Source organism: Ranitomeya variabilis, chromosome 7, assembly GCF_051348905.1.
Source record: "Ranitomeya variabilis isolate aRanVar5 chromosome 7, aRanVar5.hap1, whole genome shotgun sequence".
NCBI lineage: Eukaryota > Metazoa > Chordata > Amphibia > Anura > Dendrobatidae > Ranitomeya > Ranitomeya variabilis.
Window position 1 is genome coordinate 219,398,244 of NC_135238.1, and position 14,589 is coordinate 219,412,832.

Genomic DNA, 14,589 nt, shown 5'->3' on the forward strand with positions numbered 1-14,589 from the left:
ACCCCCGTCACATGATCGGGGGTCGGCGATGCATGAGGAAGGTAACCATAGAGGTCCTTGAGACCTCTATGGTTACTGATGCCGGCCTGCTGTGAGCGCCCCCCTGTGGTCGGCGCTCACAGCACACCTGCATTTCAGCTACATAACAGCGATCTGATGATCGCTGTTATGTAGCAGAGCCGATCGGGCTGTGCCTGCTTCTAGCCTCCCATGGAGGCTATTGAAGCATGGCAAAAGTGAAAAAAAAAAGTTTTTAAAAATGTGAAAAAAATATTAAAAATATAAAAGTTTAAATCACCCCCCTTTCGCCCCATCCTAAATAAAACAATAAAAAAACAAACAAACCTACACATATTTGGTATCGCCGCGTTCAGAATCGCCCGATCTATCAATTAAAGAAAAGCATTAACCTGATTGCTAAACAGCGTAGCGAGAAAAAAATCTGAAACGCCAGAATTCCTTTTTTTTGGTCGCCGCGACATTGCGTTAAAATGCAATAACGGGCGATCAAAAGAACATATCTGCGCCAAAATGGTATCATTAAAAACGCCAGCTCGGCACGCAAAAAATAAGTCCTCACCCGACCCCAGATCACGAAAATTGGAGACGCTACGGGTATCGGAAAATGGCACTTTTTTTTTTTTTTTTTTTAAGCAATGTTTGGAATTTTTTTTCACCACTTGGATAAAAAATAACCTAGACATATTAGGTGTCTATGAACTCGTAATGACCTAGAGAATCATAATGGCAGGTTAGTTTTAGCATTTAGTGAACCTAGCAAAAAAGCCAAACAAAAAACAAGTGTGGGATTGCACTTTTTTTGCAATTTCACCGCACTTGGAATTTTTTTCCCGTTTTCTAGTACATGACATGGTAAAACCAATGATGTCGTTCAAAAGTACAACTTGTCCCGCAAAAAATAAGCCCTCACATGGCCATATTGACGGAAAAATAAAAAAGTTATGGCTCTGGGAAGGAGGGGAGCGAAAAACGAAAACACAAAAACGAAAAAGGGCCGCGACTTGAAGGGGTTAATGGTGAAATATGTCTGGAGACTTGTGTCATAGGTTCTAATAATTGTGATGGCTGTCAATGACATAATTAAGTGGTGATTACTGTAGACAGACCATTAACACAACCATTGCAGCAGTAAGAGAGTTGAGGAGCAGTGCTCTCAATTCGATAATGATTGTTATAGACGCACTTGCTGAGGTGGATTCTCTAAAAAGCCTTAGGTTTAAGTGAGCAGCACAGACAGGAGGCAATAGTGCAGGAAAGTGGGTTTTGGCCGATGAAACATGGATCAGTGAGGACCAGTGAGGATACACACAAGAACAGTAGGAGTATGGGAAACGTTTATCTTCCAGCAGGGAAGCAGTTAATCACAGGAATGCAGTTTGGTATCTTCCAGGAGAGCAATGGTAAAACACAGGAGTAATCAAGAAGTACATGCTGTCTGGTATATTCCAGGAGGGCAATGGGTAGTAGCAGCAATGCAACAGAGATGTAAATGCATACCGGGATCTTTCAGCATCACGAAAAGTTAATAGGAGAAAGGTAATAGAGAAGTCAATGCAACCTATTATCTGGTAGTAAGGCAGTGATTAATCACAGGAATGCAATGAAGTTTAGGCAAATTGGAGATTCGTTACCTTTGTAGCAGAGGTCAGGTGTGAACTGTTACGAGAATTTGGTAACTTGCTGAGAGGTTGGTGTGGGCAACACTTAAGTAACCTGTTCTGAACTTGAAGGCCCACACTTGTGCTGAGACAGGAGAGTAAGAGCAATATTAGAAAATTCACACATTAGGGACTAAGTCCACCAGTTGAGTGATCATGTAATCTGATGTGCCATTGATGGCAAAACCGAAAAAAGCAGTGGTAGTTGGGTACCAGCAGAGCAGTTCTGTCACTAGATTTCACAATACAAACTGCATATATTTTTAGTTAGATGTTTTAGACCTGATGAACTTACTAGCTAAAAAAAATATTAGGAATATATAGCCATTCTAACATGGATATTCAAAGTAAGTACATCAGCCTCATCAGGTCCAAAAGCTCTATTTAAAAGTATATATTGTTTGCATTGTGAAATCTGGTGATAGTTGCACTTTAGGTAACAGCTGTTGCAGGTTGATATTTTATTTTTTTCTTGTATCATGAACAGTAATGCTGTTAAACAGACTTGAATGAGACCAGTGAATTTCTTATGTTTCTTTTCTTGGTTCCCATGATAAAACTTCCACTTATTAATTTGAAGAACTTTCAAAATATGCAAATATGTGTACAAAAAAAAAATATCATCTGTGATAAAGCCTTGAGATATAAACTTGGCAGCTGATCCAATGACCCATAGCGCACATTCTGTGAGCCTCAAATAACATTCAAATCCCAAACCATCGTGTTTGCAAGGTTAGTTTTATCGGCTGACTGCTCTTCTTGGATGTCTGTCTGGAAAACAGAACTCTGAATAAAGTTGAATATTGTATGTGAGACTCATAAAGGACTAGACACATTTGTTTGTTCCAGCAATGCATCTAAAATGCAGTAACTTTTCCGACGGTTTAGAAAAGTTCACACTATTTAATATCTACAGCAACTTGGCAGATATATGTGTTCCCATGGTAACAGACTACAAAGAAACTCTGTGTAGTCTGATCTTGCTAACAAACTTCCTTTTATCTGTCAACTATTTTTTGCATTCTAACACTCAAAAAGTTAGCAAGACCAGATCAAGACAGATGAAAGGAAGGGAAACTGCAGGTTGACACTACACACACAATCTGTTATCATCGAGACACATAGGAGCTGTATACCCAGAACAGTGAGAAATGTTTCATTAGTACCATTTGCAACTTGGGTAAATTTGTCATTTTTTTATTAACTGGAGAAGGAAAATGAAAATGTGGTTGTACCAGGAGTCCTTGGTCTTTAACAGTACAGATGAAAGTCTATTATTTATTATACACTAAAACAAGCGTAAAAATTCAAATCTTTCCATTTTTCCATGGTTAAAACAAAATACAATATTTTAGAGTCCTCATTGGTTGATACCTTTTACTGGCTACCTATAAAGATGGTGACAAATAGCAAGGTTACAAGACTACTCCAGTCTCTTCATCAGTAGTCTCGAAAGCTTGACATTTGTTAGCATCTTTTGAGTTAGCCATGAAAAGGTATCAAGCACAGAGGACTCTCAAATTTTATTATTTTTCTATATATTGGCTAAGATGTATTTTTCCTGTATCAAAAATATTTTAGAAAAGCAGATTGGGATCTATCATTTCCAAACTCCGATCTGTGAAACTACATATGAATATTTAAAGGGAATCTGTCAGCAGGTTTTTCTACCTCATCTGAGAGCAGCCTAATATAGGCAAAAAGAAGCTGAATCCAACAAGGTATCACTTAGATTACTGGGTGCATCCATTCTGACACAATCAAAGCTTTTCGAATTAGCATGAAGCAGAGCTGAGGAAGCTAAACCCACCCACAGCAAGCTCTTTATGTACAAAGTCCATAGACGGTGAGATGCCTATCACAGGAGGGGGTGTGTAGGACCAGGGCTCACACAACCAGCTAGTCACAGAGGTGCATATCACAGGAGGGGCGTGTAGGACCAGGGCTCACACAACCAGCTAGTCACAGAGGTGCCTATCACAGGATGGGGCGTGTAGGACCAGGGCTCACACAACCAGCTAGTCACAGAGGTGCCTATCACAGGAGGGGGCGTGTAGGACCAGGGCTCACACAACCAGCTAGTCACAGAGGTGCCTATCACAGGAGGGGGCATGTAGGACCAGGGCTCACACAACCAGCTAGTCACAGAGGTGCCTATCACAGGAGGGGGCATGTAGGACCAGGGCTCACACAACCAGCTAGTCACAGAGGTGCCTATAACAGGAGGGGGTATGTAGAACCAGGGCTCACACAAACAGCTAGTCACAGCAATAAGCTCCTGGTGCTAAAATATGGTAAGCAATCAAAACCTTGGAGCATCCTGTGTACCATTAAAAGCTACAGCTCCGCATGGCAAAACACATACCCTCATGCAGGTCCATTGCTGGAAAAATAAAAAAGTTTTAGATCTCAGAAAATGGTAGCACAACCCAATTTTGTTTAGGAATTTCAGTCATTTTTAAGCCATTAAAATAATTTAAAAAATCCATACAAATTTCATATCATCGTAATTGATCTGGCCCCAGTCATTGTTACCGCACAACGAGCAAGGTAAAAACGAAGACCAAATTTCATTGATGGAATTGTTTTTATTTCACCATTTCACCTCACTTGGATTTTTGCCCCCCATTTTCCAGGGCATTATATGGTATTGCAGGTAAGTCATGCTCACTTTTAGCCACATTTCTGATTGATATCCGATATTTCAACTTATTCTCCTCTCCTGAACGTATCTCGTTAAAAACGACTTTGTTGCCTCATTTTTCTATAAGTCAGTCTTCATCCTTTTTCTCCTTTCTGGAAAGCTAATTCCCTGTATACATGCAATAAAAAGAAAGTTTTCAAAACTAATGGCAAGTTAAAGAAATCCAGCCTCACGACCGCGGTGTTATAAATCAGGACTGTAGTCTACCTCAGGTCTAATGATGTTAGGAGTCAGACAGATGTGATGGATCTGGGTTGCTGACTGTCCCGAGCCTTAGTCTCACCTTACATGTTTCTCACTGCTAAATAGATTAGATGTCTCCCAAAGAGACAGAAAATGGGATCACATATCCTTGAACTTTAGACATGAGCCTTCATCCAGGACAATTGAAGCTTGTTACAATCTTTACAATATGATTTAACGACTTACAAGGGAACCGTAAAGTTTACAGCCTTGGCTACTGCATTGTATTTTCGATGACTGACCTTGGATGAAGGAAATCTCCATGTACATAATTCATACCTCTTACAGCCTAAGCCAGACTTGTGGCTATAAACAGCTAGTGGAAATATCTTTGGGGCACCGGTCCAGAGCGAATACGTAGAACTGCAAAAACCTCATGCCTCAGCGTCAAAGCCTCTCTAAGGATATTCAGCCTCATAGACCAAGTCTTCAGTGATAGCCTGAAGCATCTTAGATGTTATACTGGTGAAGACTGATCCCACCTAGGAACTTTTATATTAAACCAACCCTCCTGCACCTACTGACAAAGGATAGATGTTCAATAAAGTGGCCAGTGGTGTATATTACATCCCTCCATCCTCATGGGGCTGACTACTTGGGTGACAGGCATGGCAGTTCCAACAGAGCTCAGGAGACCACATCCAATGGTAGGGGCTAATGAAATGGGCAAAGTAAAATAGAATGTACGGTAGACCAATATGGTCCAAGAAAGTAGTAAAAGACATAGTACTCTTACGTAGATACAAAGATGCAGCGCCCCAGAGACCTGGTCGTTGCAGTAACGTCGCTCTGCTGCTAAGGGAAGTGATGGTACGTTTGATTGCACTAAAAGAGTTCACCTGACCAGGTATCACAGTCACACATTACACTTCACACTCTGGCCACCAGGGGGAGCAAAAGGTGCTATGTATTAGGCCACTCCTCACACTCTGGTAAAACTGGGGGTTGGATATGAAGTTAGAGAGAAGCTGACTGGGTTTTGCCCAGGTAACATCTAGTGAGAGGAGAGCGTTACTTGGGAAGATTCAGGGGGGTCCCTGTCAGGGGTGGGATCCTGAGAGAGGCCTAGCAAAGGACAGATCGTTACGGAGACGAGCCTGCACCTCATTGCGGTGGCATTTTAAGAAAGGACACGAAGCGAAGTATATTGTGGAGAAGTGAGAAACGAGATCACAGCACAAAGGCGATAGAACCAGAAGGAGTCGTGCCCCGAGATCGGCAACATCCTTCTTAGGCGCGTAGCCGGCGGCCGGAACGCCGAGGAAGTAATAGACTCTACGCATCACTTTGAACTACGGCAGGGCAGTTAACTCTAGGTTGGCTGTCTCACCTTTTACACCTAATGAAGACAACGGAGGCAATTGTGGGAGATGGGCGTCTCTAGGGTCCCTATAAAATAATTCCAGGCCTACCCCGTCATACGAGTGCATCCTATCCATATCAGCTGGGGGACGGGGAGAGAAAGAACAGAAACATACACGACAGTTGTGAGGACTATCCCGTGGTGCTCAGCAGGGAAGTACTACAACACCCAGGCGCTAGTAGGTAGGCAACTGATTTCCACCTGCAAAGAGAACTCTGGATGTGCCTTCGGACCGGCCGGTCTCAGCCAGCCCTGTTAGCAGTACTCTGGATTGCGGATGCTGAAGCCTTCAGTAAAGAGGTAAAGAGACTGCAACCCTGTGTCCTCGTCATTTACTGCGACCTACACCGTCACCTACATCTTTAATTGGGCGCCCGTTAGCAGGGCCACGGACCGGGTCAGGCCACCGTGACATCCCCAGAACCGAGAGACCCGGTACCGAGTACCCCGCTGCCCTGCATTTGGGGGGGCCACTCCAAAGACAGCCATAAACTTGTCATGTTTTGAAGTGGGTTAAAGTAGTTCTGCTCCAGATATGTGTCCACCTTTATCTCTCTGCAAAATTTGCCATGGACTCTAATTTCTCACAATAAAATGTCAATACGTTCATATAACATGATAGCAAAATTTTGGACAGGCTTCAATACACAACATTTGTTTTTTTTTCAACCTGTGTCACCTTATCCCACTCACTTTGGTATATGTTAAGATCAACGGAACCCTAAGGAGGACACATCTGTACACAGCTCCATGTTTCTATGTTGTATCATATGTAAGAACTTCACATTCCTACTTGGATTTCGTAGTTATCTATTTTTTTTTCTCAGAACACCACAGAATTATGAGCCTTTGACCCCTCAACACTATTTTCTGGTCCCAGTTTTACCATTTTAGTGATTCAGCGAATTGGTTCTGTGTAGGCCTTCTATCTGAGCCAAGAACGTGTCGTTGACTTATCAGGTCATCAAGGGTATCAATCAGCTGTTAGCTTCTTAACCCAGCAACCCCTATGTCAATGGTTACTGTGGGACAGAATATAATTTAGTTGACCTATTCTTATGTTGTGGTAGAAACACATAGATACATACAGCATATCAACTTAAAGAGGTTGTATATGCAGCGCCCCAGAGTCCTGGTCGTTGCAGTAGCATGGTTCAGCCACTAAGGGGGGCCATGCTGCGTTCGATGGCACGGAAGGAGTTCTCTGAGCAGGTATCACAGTCACCAATACATTTCACAGCTGGGCCTCCGGGGGGAGCTAAGGGTGCTATTCATTAGGCCACTCCCCACCATAGTGGGTAAACTGGGGGTCAGGCAGGAAGTTAGAGAGAACGCTGACGGGATTGAACGGAGCAACACCTGGTGGCAGAGGGTGTTGTGAAGGGAGAGACTGTAGGGTCTCTGCCAGGGGTGGGATCCTGGCAGAGGCTTGGCATGGAAAGAACGTAAAGGGACCGTGCCTGCTCAGCATAGCGGCGGTGCCCAAGGAAGGACTAAGAAGCGAGATAGATTGTGCTGAGTGAGAAACGAAATCAAGCGAAAGGAGATACCAGTGAGGGTTGTGCTGAAAGAGGCAGCACCTTACTGAGGCGCACTACCGGTGGCCGGAACGCCGAGGAGGTAAAGAGTTTCAAGCCATACCTCAGACCTACGGCAGGGCAGTTAGCTTGAGGCGGACTGTCTCACGCATCACCCAGGAAGGCAAAGGGGGGTACCAACAGGAGAGGGGCGCGGATAGAGTCCCGGAAGATCTCCGAGCCTCCCCGTCATACGGGTGCGTTCCTACCATAGTATCTGGAGGGACGAGGAAGATCATTGCGAATTAAGTTGTTGTGAGGGAACACGAGAAACAGACACAACAGTTGTGGGGTACTTTCCGTAAGCACAGCAGGGAAGGACTGCAACACATAGCGCTAGAAGGAAGGCACCGATTTCCACCTGCAAGGAGAGCTCTGGAAGTGCCATTGGACCGGCCGGACTTGCGCAGCCTGGTGAGCCGTATTCCGGACTGAGGACCCAGAGAGCTTCAGTAAAGAGGTAAAGAGACTGCAACCTGGTGTCCTCGTTATTTACCGCGACCTGCACCCCACAACTGCACCGCTACAACATCACTTATTGCACCGGACGTCCCCCACTGACAGACAGGGCCACGGACCGGGTCTAGCCACCGTGACAACCCCAGGACTGAGACCTAGAGGCCCGGCTCCGGGTACCCCTCGGCCCTGCGGCGGTGTGGGGGCGCTCCAACTTGGCGTCACGAACAGGATCTACTTAAGCCTGAAGAATCAGGTCATGTGTGCCTAGAGACTGTGATTTACTGTACTTTATTGCAAGATTGTGCTGCGCCATTGGCCGCCAGAAGTTCCCGCCAAAAGGCGCCGCCATTGCTACACCCCAGGAGAAGGAGGGTGTGTTATGGGCGGAGACTCCCAGTTTGGCGCGAGAAATGGCTACCGCCCCCTGCACTTCTGGCTGCAAAGAGATGACCTGCCCCAAAACAGAAGACAACCCCCTGAGATGCAACGGCGGGAAGCTGGCGACGGAGAAGCCCGACCTCGGAGAAATGGCGGAGTTAGGTGCATGCACTGCCAGCGACTATCAGGCGGCGATGATGAACGGCGAGTGCCTGAGCGAGGAAGAAGCGATCCCGGCCTACCATCCTTCACCAGCGACGGACCGGGAGCCTGTGAAGCTGACAGCGGAATTACCTCCACCAATCCCGACCTCGGAGTTGGAGGAGGAGGAACCACAGCAAGCGGAGCCGAATCCGAGAATCCCATTGGAGGAGCCACGGTCCGGGCTGCCGCCGACTCCAGCGCCCTTGTCGGCGGACCGGATCGACCACGGTGGGACCACACTAGGCGCAGGTACGAAAGGCGCCCCTGCCCCCGCACTCGATCCCGCTCCCGCGACCGATTTCCCCCGCAACAGTAGCCCTTCCTTCACAATTGACCGGGCGATCCTCACCCCTGGCGCGATGGGGAAACTGTTACCATCATTACCCACCAAGTGGGGGGAACCCATAGAGATGGACCCGGGAGGAGTGATGTTTCGATGGGATACCCCCTGGGTCGAGCAGGACGGGGTTCCAGTGGATGGTCTCACTATTGCGGTGTTTACCTGGGAACAGTACAAACAATGCATACTCCAACACTGGAAGCAGCGCGAAGAAGTTGAAAAACAGGAGATGCAAAGTAAGAAGTTTATATATGGTGGAAAGGACGCAGTAAGACGAGGAATTGTATCGGCCTTCTACCCCAAGAAAGGGTGGGGCTCCATTTGGGAATCAGGTTTACCTACTGGCATCTTCGTTGCTGGCTACGACGTGGACACCCCCTGCTGTGATCGGGAGGGCGAGCCGCTACGGGAGGGAGATCAAGTGACGTACACCCGCCACCAGAATGCGCAAGGATGGCGTGCCCGGAAGGTGCGGCGATGTGAGCCTGAGAGAGTCTCACCTGTGGCCCCAATTACGGGTGATCCAGAATTGCCGGATCTCGTTACTATCTCCACGGTGCGCTTTGTAGTAGCTCCCGAGCTTGCCCGCCAGGTTAGTCTTCAAATCCAGACGCCGAGTGACCTGGTGGCCCCTGTGGAGCTTGCCGCTGGAATCCGTGTCACAGTGGCCGGGGTCCAGGAACCAAAGCCACCGGAAGGAGAATAAACCTCGATACCATGAAAATGTAAATAGTTAACTGTTCATTCCTTTAACTGTTCCTGTTTGCTGCTAAACCTGTCTAGGGTTAAAGGTGACCCCTTTGTTGATCCGGGGTCACTGTTGTTTTCCTGAAGTTTATACAGTTTTAAAAAAGAGAACTGCAGAAATCATGAACTGCGCATGATTCAAACTTTCCCTTGTAAATAGTTTGCACTTTCTTAAAGGTGCTCCCTACTGGTTTTAGTCAAAAGACACTTTGCGAAGAAACCGTTCCTACTGGTCCTAGTTAAAGACACTTTGTGAAGATACCGGACCGGAACTTTGCATGAGACTGGTAGGCTGAGAAGACGAGCTACCTCAGAGAGACCTGGTCCCCTCTTAAAGGGGATGTGAAGAATTGTACTTGAAAGCGATACTGTTACAGAACAGTAATGTGGTAATGATGCCTTAAAAAGAAAATGTAACTGTTTCACATGCCGAGTTATATGTGTTGAATTTGTTAAAATGTGAAATTTGAATAATGTTTTGAAGACAGGAAAGATGCAGAGAGCCCGTAGGGGTAGAAGTAGAGGTCTGCATAGTTGAAAGTAAGAGAAGTAATAATGAGGGTGAGGATAGAAGGTAAACCCTGCGTCCCCATTGAAAAGTTACTTTATTGCTAAGGACAGAGAGTGAACCCGTAGGGGTTAGAGAGTGAGTCCTTAAAGGGGCCGAGTAGAGCTGGCTCAGAGTTCTTCAACCGAAAGGAATGTTATGTCTATACTGTGTATAGTAGCGAAAGGCAGTAGGCCCTGGCTGAACAGGGCGGTCCTGTAGAAGAAAGGAGAGGCAGTAGGTCTGGTGCCGTAGGGACAGGCGGTCCTGCAGGTTCACAAGAAGGAGAATGTAAAGTTGAAATGCCTTATAATGTGATTATAGGAAGGCCTTTGATAGACTAAGAGTGTGAGTTTCTTAAAGGCAATGTTAAGTTATTATTTCAAAAATTGCACTAAATAGAATACCCGGTTGGGTAACAGAAGTTATTTATACTCTGTAAATTATAAGGTTAATTATGTTTGTAACGTTACAAGTGTCCTCACCTCCCATAAAGGGAAGCCTACTTAAGTATACTTATTGTTATTTGCACTCGACAAAATTGTATGTCTTTTTGCTAACCTGTATTGTTGTTTTTCTTCCCAGTCCCGGAGTACTGTGTTTAACCAGGGGGGAGTGCAGCGCCCCAGAGTCCTGGTCGTTGCAGTAGCATGGTTCAGCCACTAAGGGGGGCCATGCTGCGTTCGATGGCACGGAAGGAGTTCTCTGAGCAGGTATCACAGTCACCAATACATTTCACAGCTGGGCCTCCGGGGGGAGCTAAGGGTGCTATTCATTAGGCCACTCCCCACCATAGTGGGTAAACTGGGGGTCAGGCAGGAAGTTAGAGAGAACGCTGACGGGATTGAACGGAGCAACACCTGGTGGCAGAGGGTGTTGTGAAGGGAGAGACTGTAGGGTCTCTGCCAGGGGTGGGATCCTGGCAGAGGCTTGGCATGGAAAGAACGTAAAGGGACCGTGCCTGCTCAGCATAGCGGCGGTGCCCAAGGAAGGACTAAGAAGCGAGATAGATTGTGCTGAGTGAGAAACGAAATCAAGCGAAAGGAGATACCAGTGAGGGTTGTGCTGAAAGAGGCAGCACCTTACTGAGGCGCACTACCGGTGGCCGGAACGCCGAGGAGGTAAAGAGTTTCAAGCCATACCTCAGACCTACGGCAGGGCAGTTAGCTTGAGGCGGACTGTCTCACGCATCACCCAGGAAGGCAAAGGGGGGTACCAACAGGAGAGGGGCGCGGATAGAGTCCCGGAAGATCTCCGAGCCTCCCCGTCATACGGGTGCGTTCCTACCATAGTATCTGGAGGGACGAGGAAGATCATTGCGAATTAAGTTGTTGTGAGGGAACACGAGAAACAGACACAACAGTTGTGGGGTACTTTCCGTAAGCACAGCAGGGAAGGACTGCAACACATAGCGCTAGAAGGAAGGCACCGATTTCCACCTGCAAGGAGAGCTCTGGAAGTGCCATTGGACCGGCCGGACTTGCGCAGCCTGGTGAGCCGTATTCCGGACTGAGGACCCAGAGAGCTTCAGTAAAGAGGTAAAGAGACTGCAACCTGGTGTCCTCGTTATTTACCGCGACCTGCACCCCACAACTGCACCGCTACAACATCACTTATTGCACCGGACGTCCCCCACTGACAGACAGGGCCACGGACCGGGTCTAGCCACCGTGACAACCCCAGGACTGAGACCTAGAGGCCCGGCTCCGGGTACCCCTCGGCCCTGCGGCGGTGTGGGGGCGCTCCATATACATTCTCTAAGAATTTCCAAATTTTCATTTGCAAGAATATTCAGTGCATTTAATCCCACGTGTCTACTTGTTCATCTACTGCAACAGTCATTAGTGGCAGAATTTATAGTCTTAAAATATTCATGCTACATCTCTGAAGCCTAAACTACATTTTTCAGTTTGCTTCGAACTCCTCTTCCAGATGCATAGACTGCAATGAGGAATAAATCAAGAACCATTAGACTCTGCTCCTAGTAGGCATACACTGCACAGGGGTTTTACAGCATGCAAACTAGAGAGCACATGATGGGAACACCGATGGGAGGACATTTTGTAGTCATGCGCTTCACAGTAGTTTTAGGGCATGTATGCCATACTAGGAAGGTCAGGATGGGAACACAGATAGGACAGCTTGTAGAGCGCTAATGCTCTGGACAGGGGGCTTGGGGTTTGTACTGTATACTAGGAAGCTTAGAATGTGAACACATACAGTCAGAGCTTGTAGCGCGCATGCGCTGCACAGGGGATTTTTGGCATCTATATTAGGAAGCTTATGCTGGGAACACGCTAGAATGACAACTTGTAGAGCGGACGCACTGGACAGTGGGTTTTGGGGGCTTGTACTGTATACTAGGAAGCTTAGAATGTGAATACAGATAGAAGGACAGCTTGTAGAGCGCACACACTGGACAGGGTTTTTTTGGCATGTATACTAGGAAGCTCATAATGGGAAGACAGATTGAAGGACAGTTTTGTATAGCAGATGCGCTGGACAGGGGTTTGGGGAATGTAAACTTGGAAGCTCATGCTGGGAACACGGCTAGAATGACAGCTTGCAGTGCGCATGCGCTGGACAAGGGGTTTTGGGGCTTGTACTGTATACTAGGAAGCTTAGAATGTGAACACAGATAGAAGCAGAGCTTGTAGAGCGCATGCACTGGACATGTTTTTTTTGCCACTTATACTAGGAAGGTCAGGATGGAAACACAGATAGGACAGCTTGTAGAGCGCGTGCACTGGACAGTGGGTTTGTGGCTTGTACTGTATATTAGGACGCTAACAATGTGAACACAGAGAGAAGCAGAGCTCTTAGAATGCATGCGTTGCAGACAGGGTTTTGGACATGTATACTAGGAAGCTCAGGATGGGAGCACAGATTGAAGGACAGTTTTGTAGAGCGCATGTGCTGGACAGGAAGTTTTGTGCATGCGAACTTGGATGCTCATGCTGGAAACACGACTAGAATGACAGCTTGTAGTGCGCATGCGCTGGACGAGGGGTTTTGGGCATACAAAGAAGGAAGCTGAGAATGGTAAAAACCGATAGAGGGACAATTTGTAGAGCACATGCCCCAGATGGTGGATTTAATGCATGAATTCCAGATAGTAAATGATGGAAGCACGCCATAGCATGTCATCTGATCATATAGGGCTTTGAGAGCTTGTTGAGAATTAGAAAAACAGTGCTGCGTTCATTCTTGGGAAAGAAAAAAAAGTGCCACACCTGTCCTTAGGTTGTGTGTGGTATTGCATCTCAGCCCCATGCACTGTCATAAATAACTCAGGGATAGGAGCTGTGACTAGATGAAAGCAGTCATATTTTTTTAAACTGTATCGTCATGTTGAAATAAATCCTCATAAACACATGTTCAATATTCTAACTTATTACTTGTTTGTTTTTTATATCAAAATATCAAATTACTAGGCAACTTATGAATATGGGCATACAGCCATAAAAATTGTATAATGGTTAAATATAGTTTTATATCAACTCACCTTAACAAGCGAAGCTCTAACGTTAAGTCATGCGTAATTCAATAGATTAAGGAACTAGAAGGAATTCAGCAAACTGTGAAATGACCCAGGGTCGGCTCAACGCCAAACCAAGACAAATTGCTTCTCCTTGAAATATATTCATTTTGAACTTCTCCCCAGAAGACGTTTCGATGACCTAAGGTTCAGATGGATGGCACAATTAAAAAATATAACTGAACAATCATCAAATAGATGCAACTGGTAGAGTGAATAAATGAGAGCTTCTTCCACCAAGGAATATACTAAGCTGTGAAACCCGGTAATTGGCATTCCTTGCTTCCAGAGTCAAAAATATATAATTATTCTTCTTGAAAAAGGTATAAAAGCTGAAAGAACTGTACATAAAAGCCACATTATAAACATATGTCAGAATAGTACAACAGCAGTCCTAAAGTGTATCAGTTTACCAATGGATGATGGAAGTATTTTTAATATTTCTTTAACTCTCTCATATAGTGCAATTAATTCCACAGCAATTTATAGACCTAATCACCACAGTCCCCATTGGGGCTCACAGTCTAAATTCCCTATCAGTATGTAAATGGGAGGAAACCTTTTCAAAAACGGGGAGAACATACAAACTCCTTGCAGATGTTGTCCTTGGTGGGATTTGAACCCAGGACCCCAACACTCAGGTGCTAACCACTGAGCCAGCGTAAGTATCAATATTTGTGTTTTTTGGCGTAAATATAACTTTTCTCACTACTGTGCTAAGTGGGCATGCTAGTCCGGATGGAAGGCATTAAAGATGTGCACTGAGCAATCAGCTGACCCACCTCGCGAATAATCCAGAGCATAAAGGCT

General features: G+C 45.9%; 1 long non-coding RNA gene across 1 annotated transcript in view; it reads right to left on the minus strand.

Annotated features, from left to right (window-relative positions):
• Positions 1 to 4,335: 4,335 nt before the first annotated feature.
• The window catches only part of LOC143786005 (uncharacterized), a 53,187-nt gene continuing 42,933 nt past the window's right edge, over positions 4,336 to 14,589 (minus strand). Inside the window, exons 2-4 of the long non-coding RNA XR_013218199.1 lie at positions 13,747 to 13,921; positions 6,876 to 7,011; positions 4,336 to 4,491 (exon numbers count right to left, since the gene is read on the minus strand). This is a non-coding gene — a long non-coding RNA (uncharacterized LOC143786005). The remainder of the gene's footprint in view (positions 4,492 to 6,875; positions 7,012 to 13,746; positions 13,922 to 14,589) is intronic.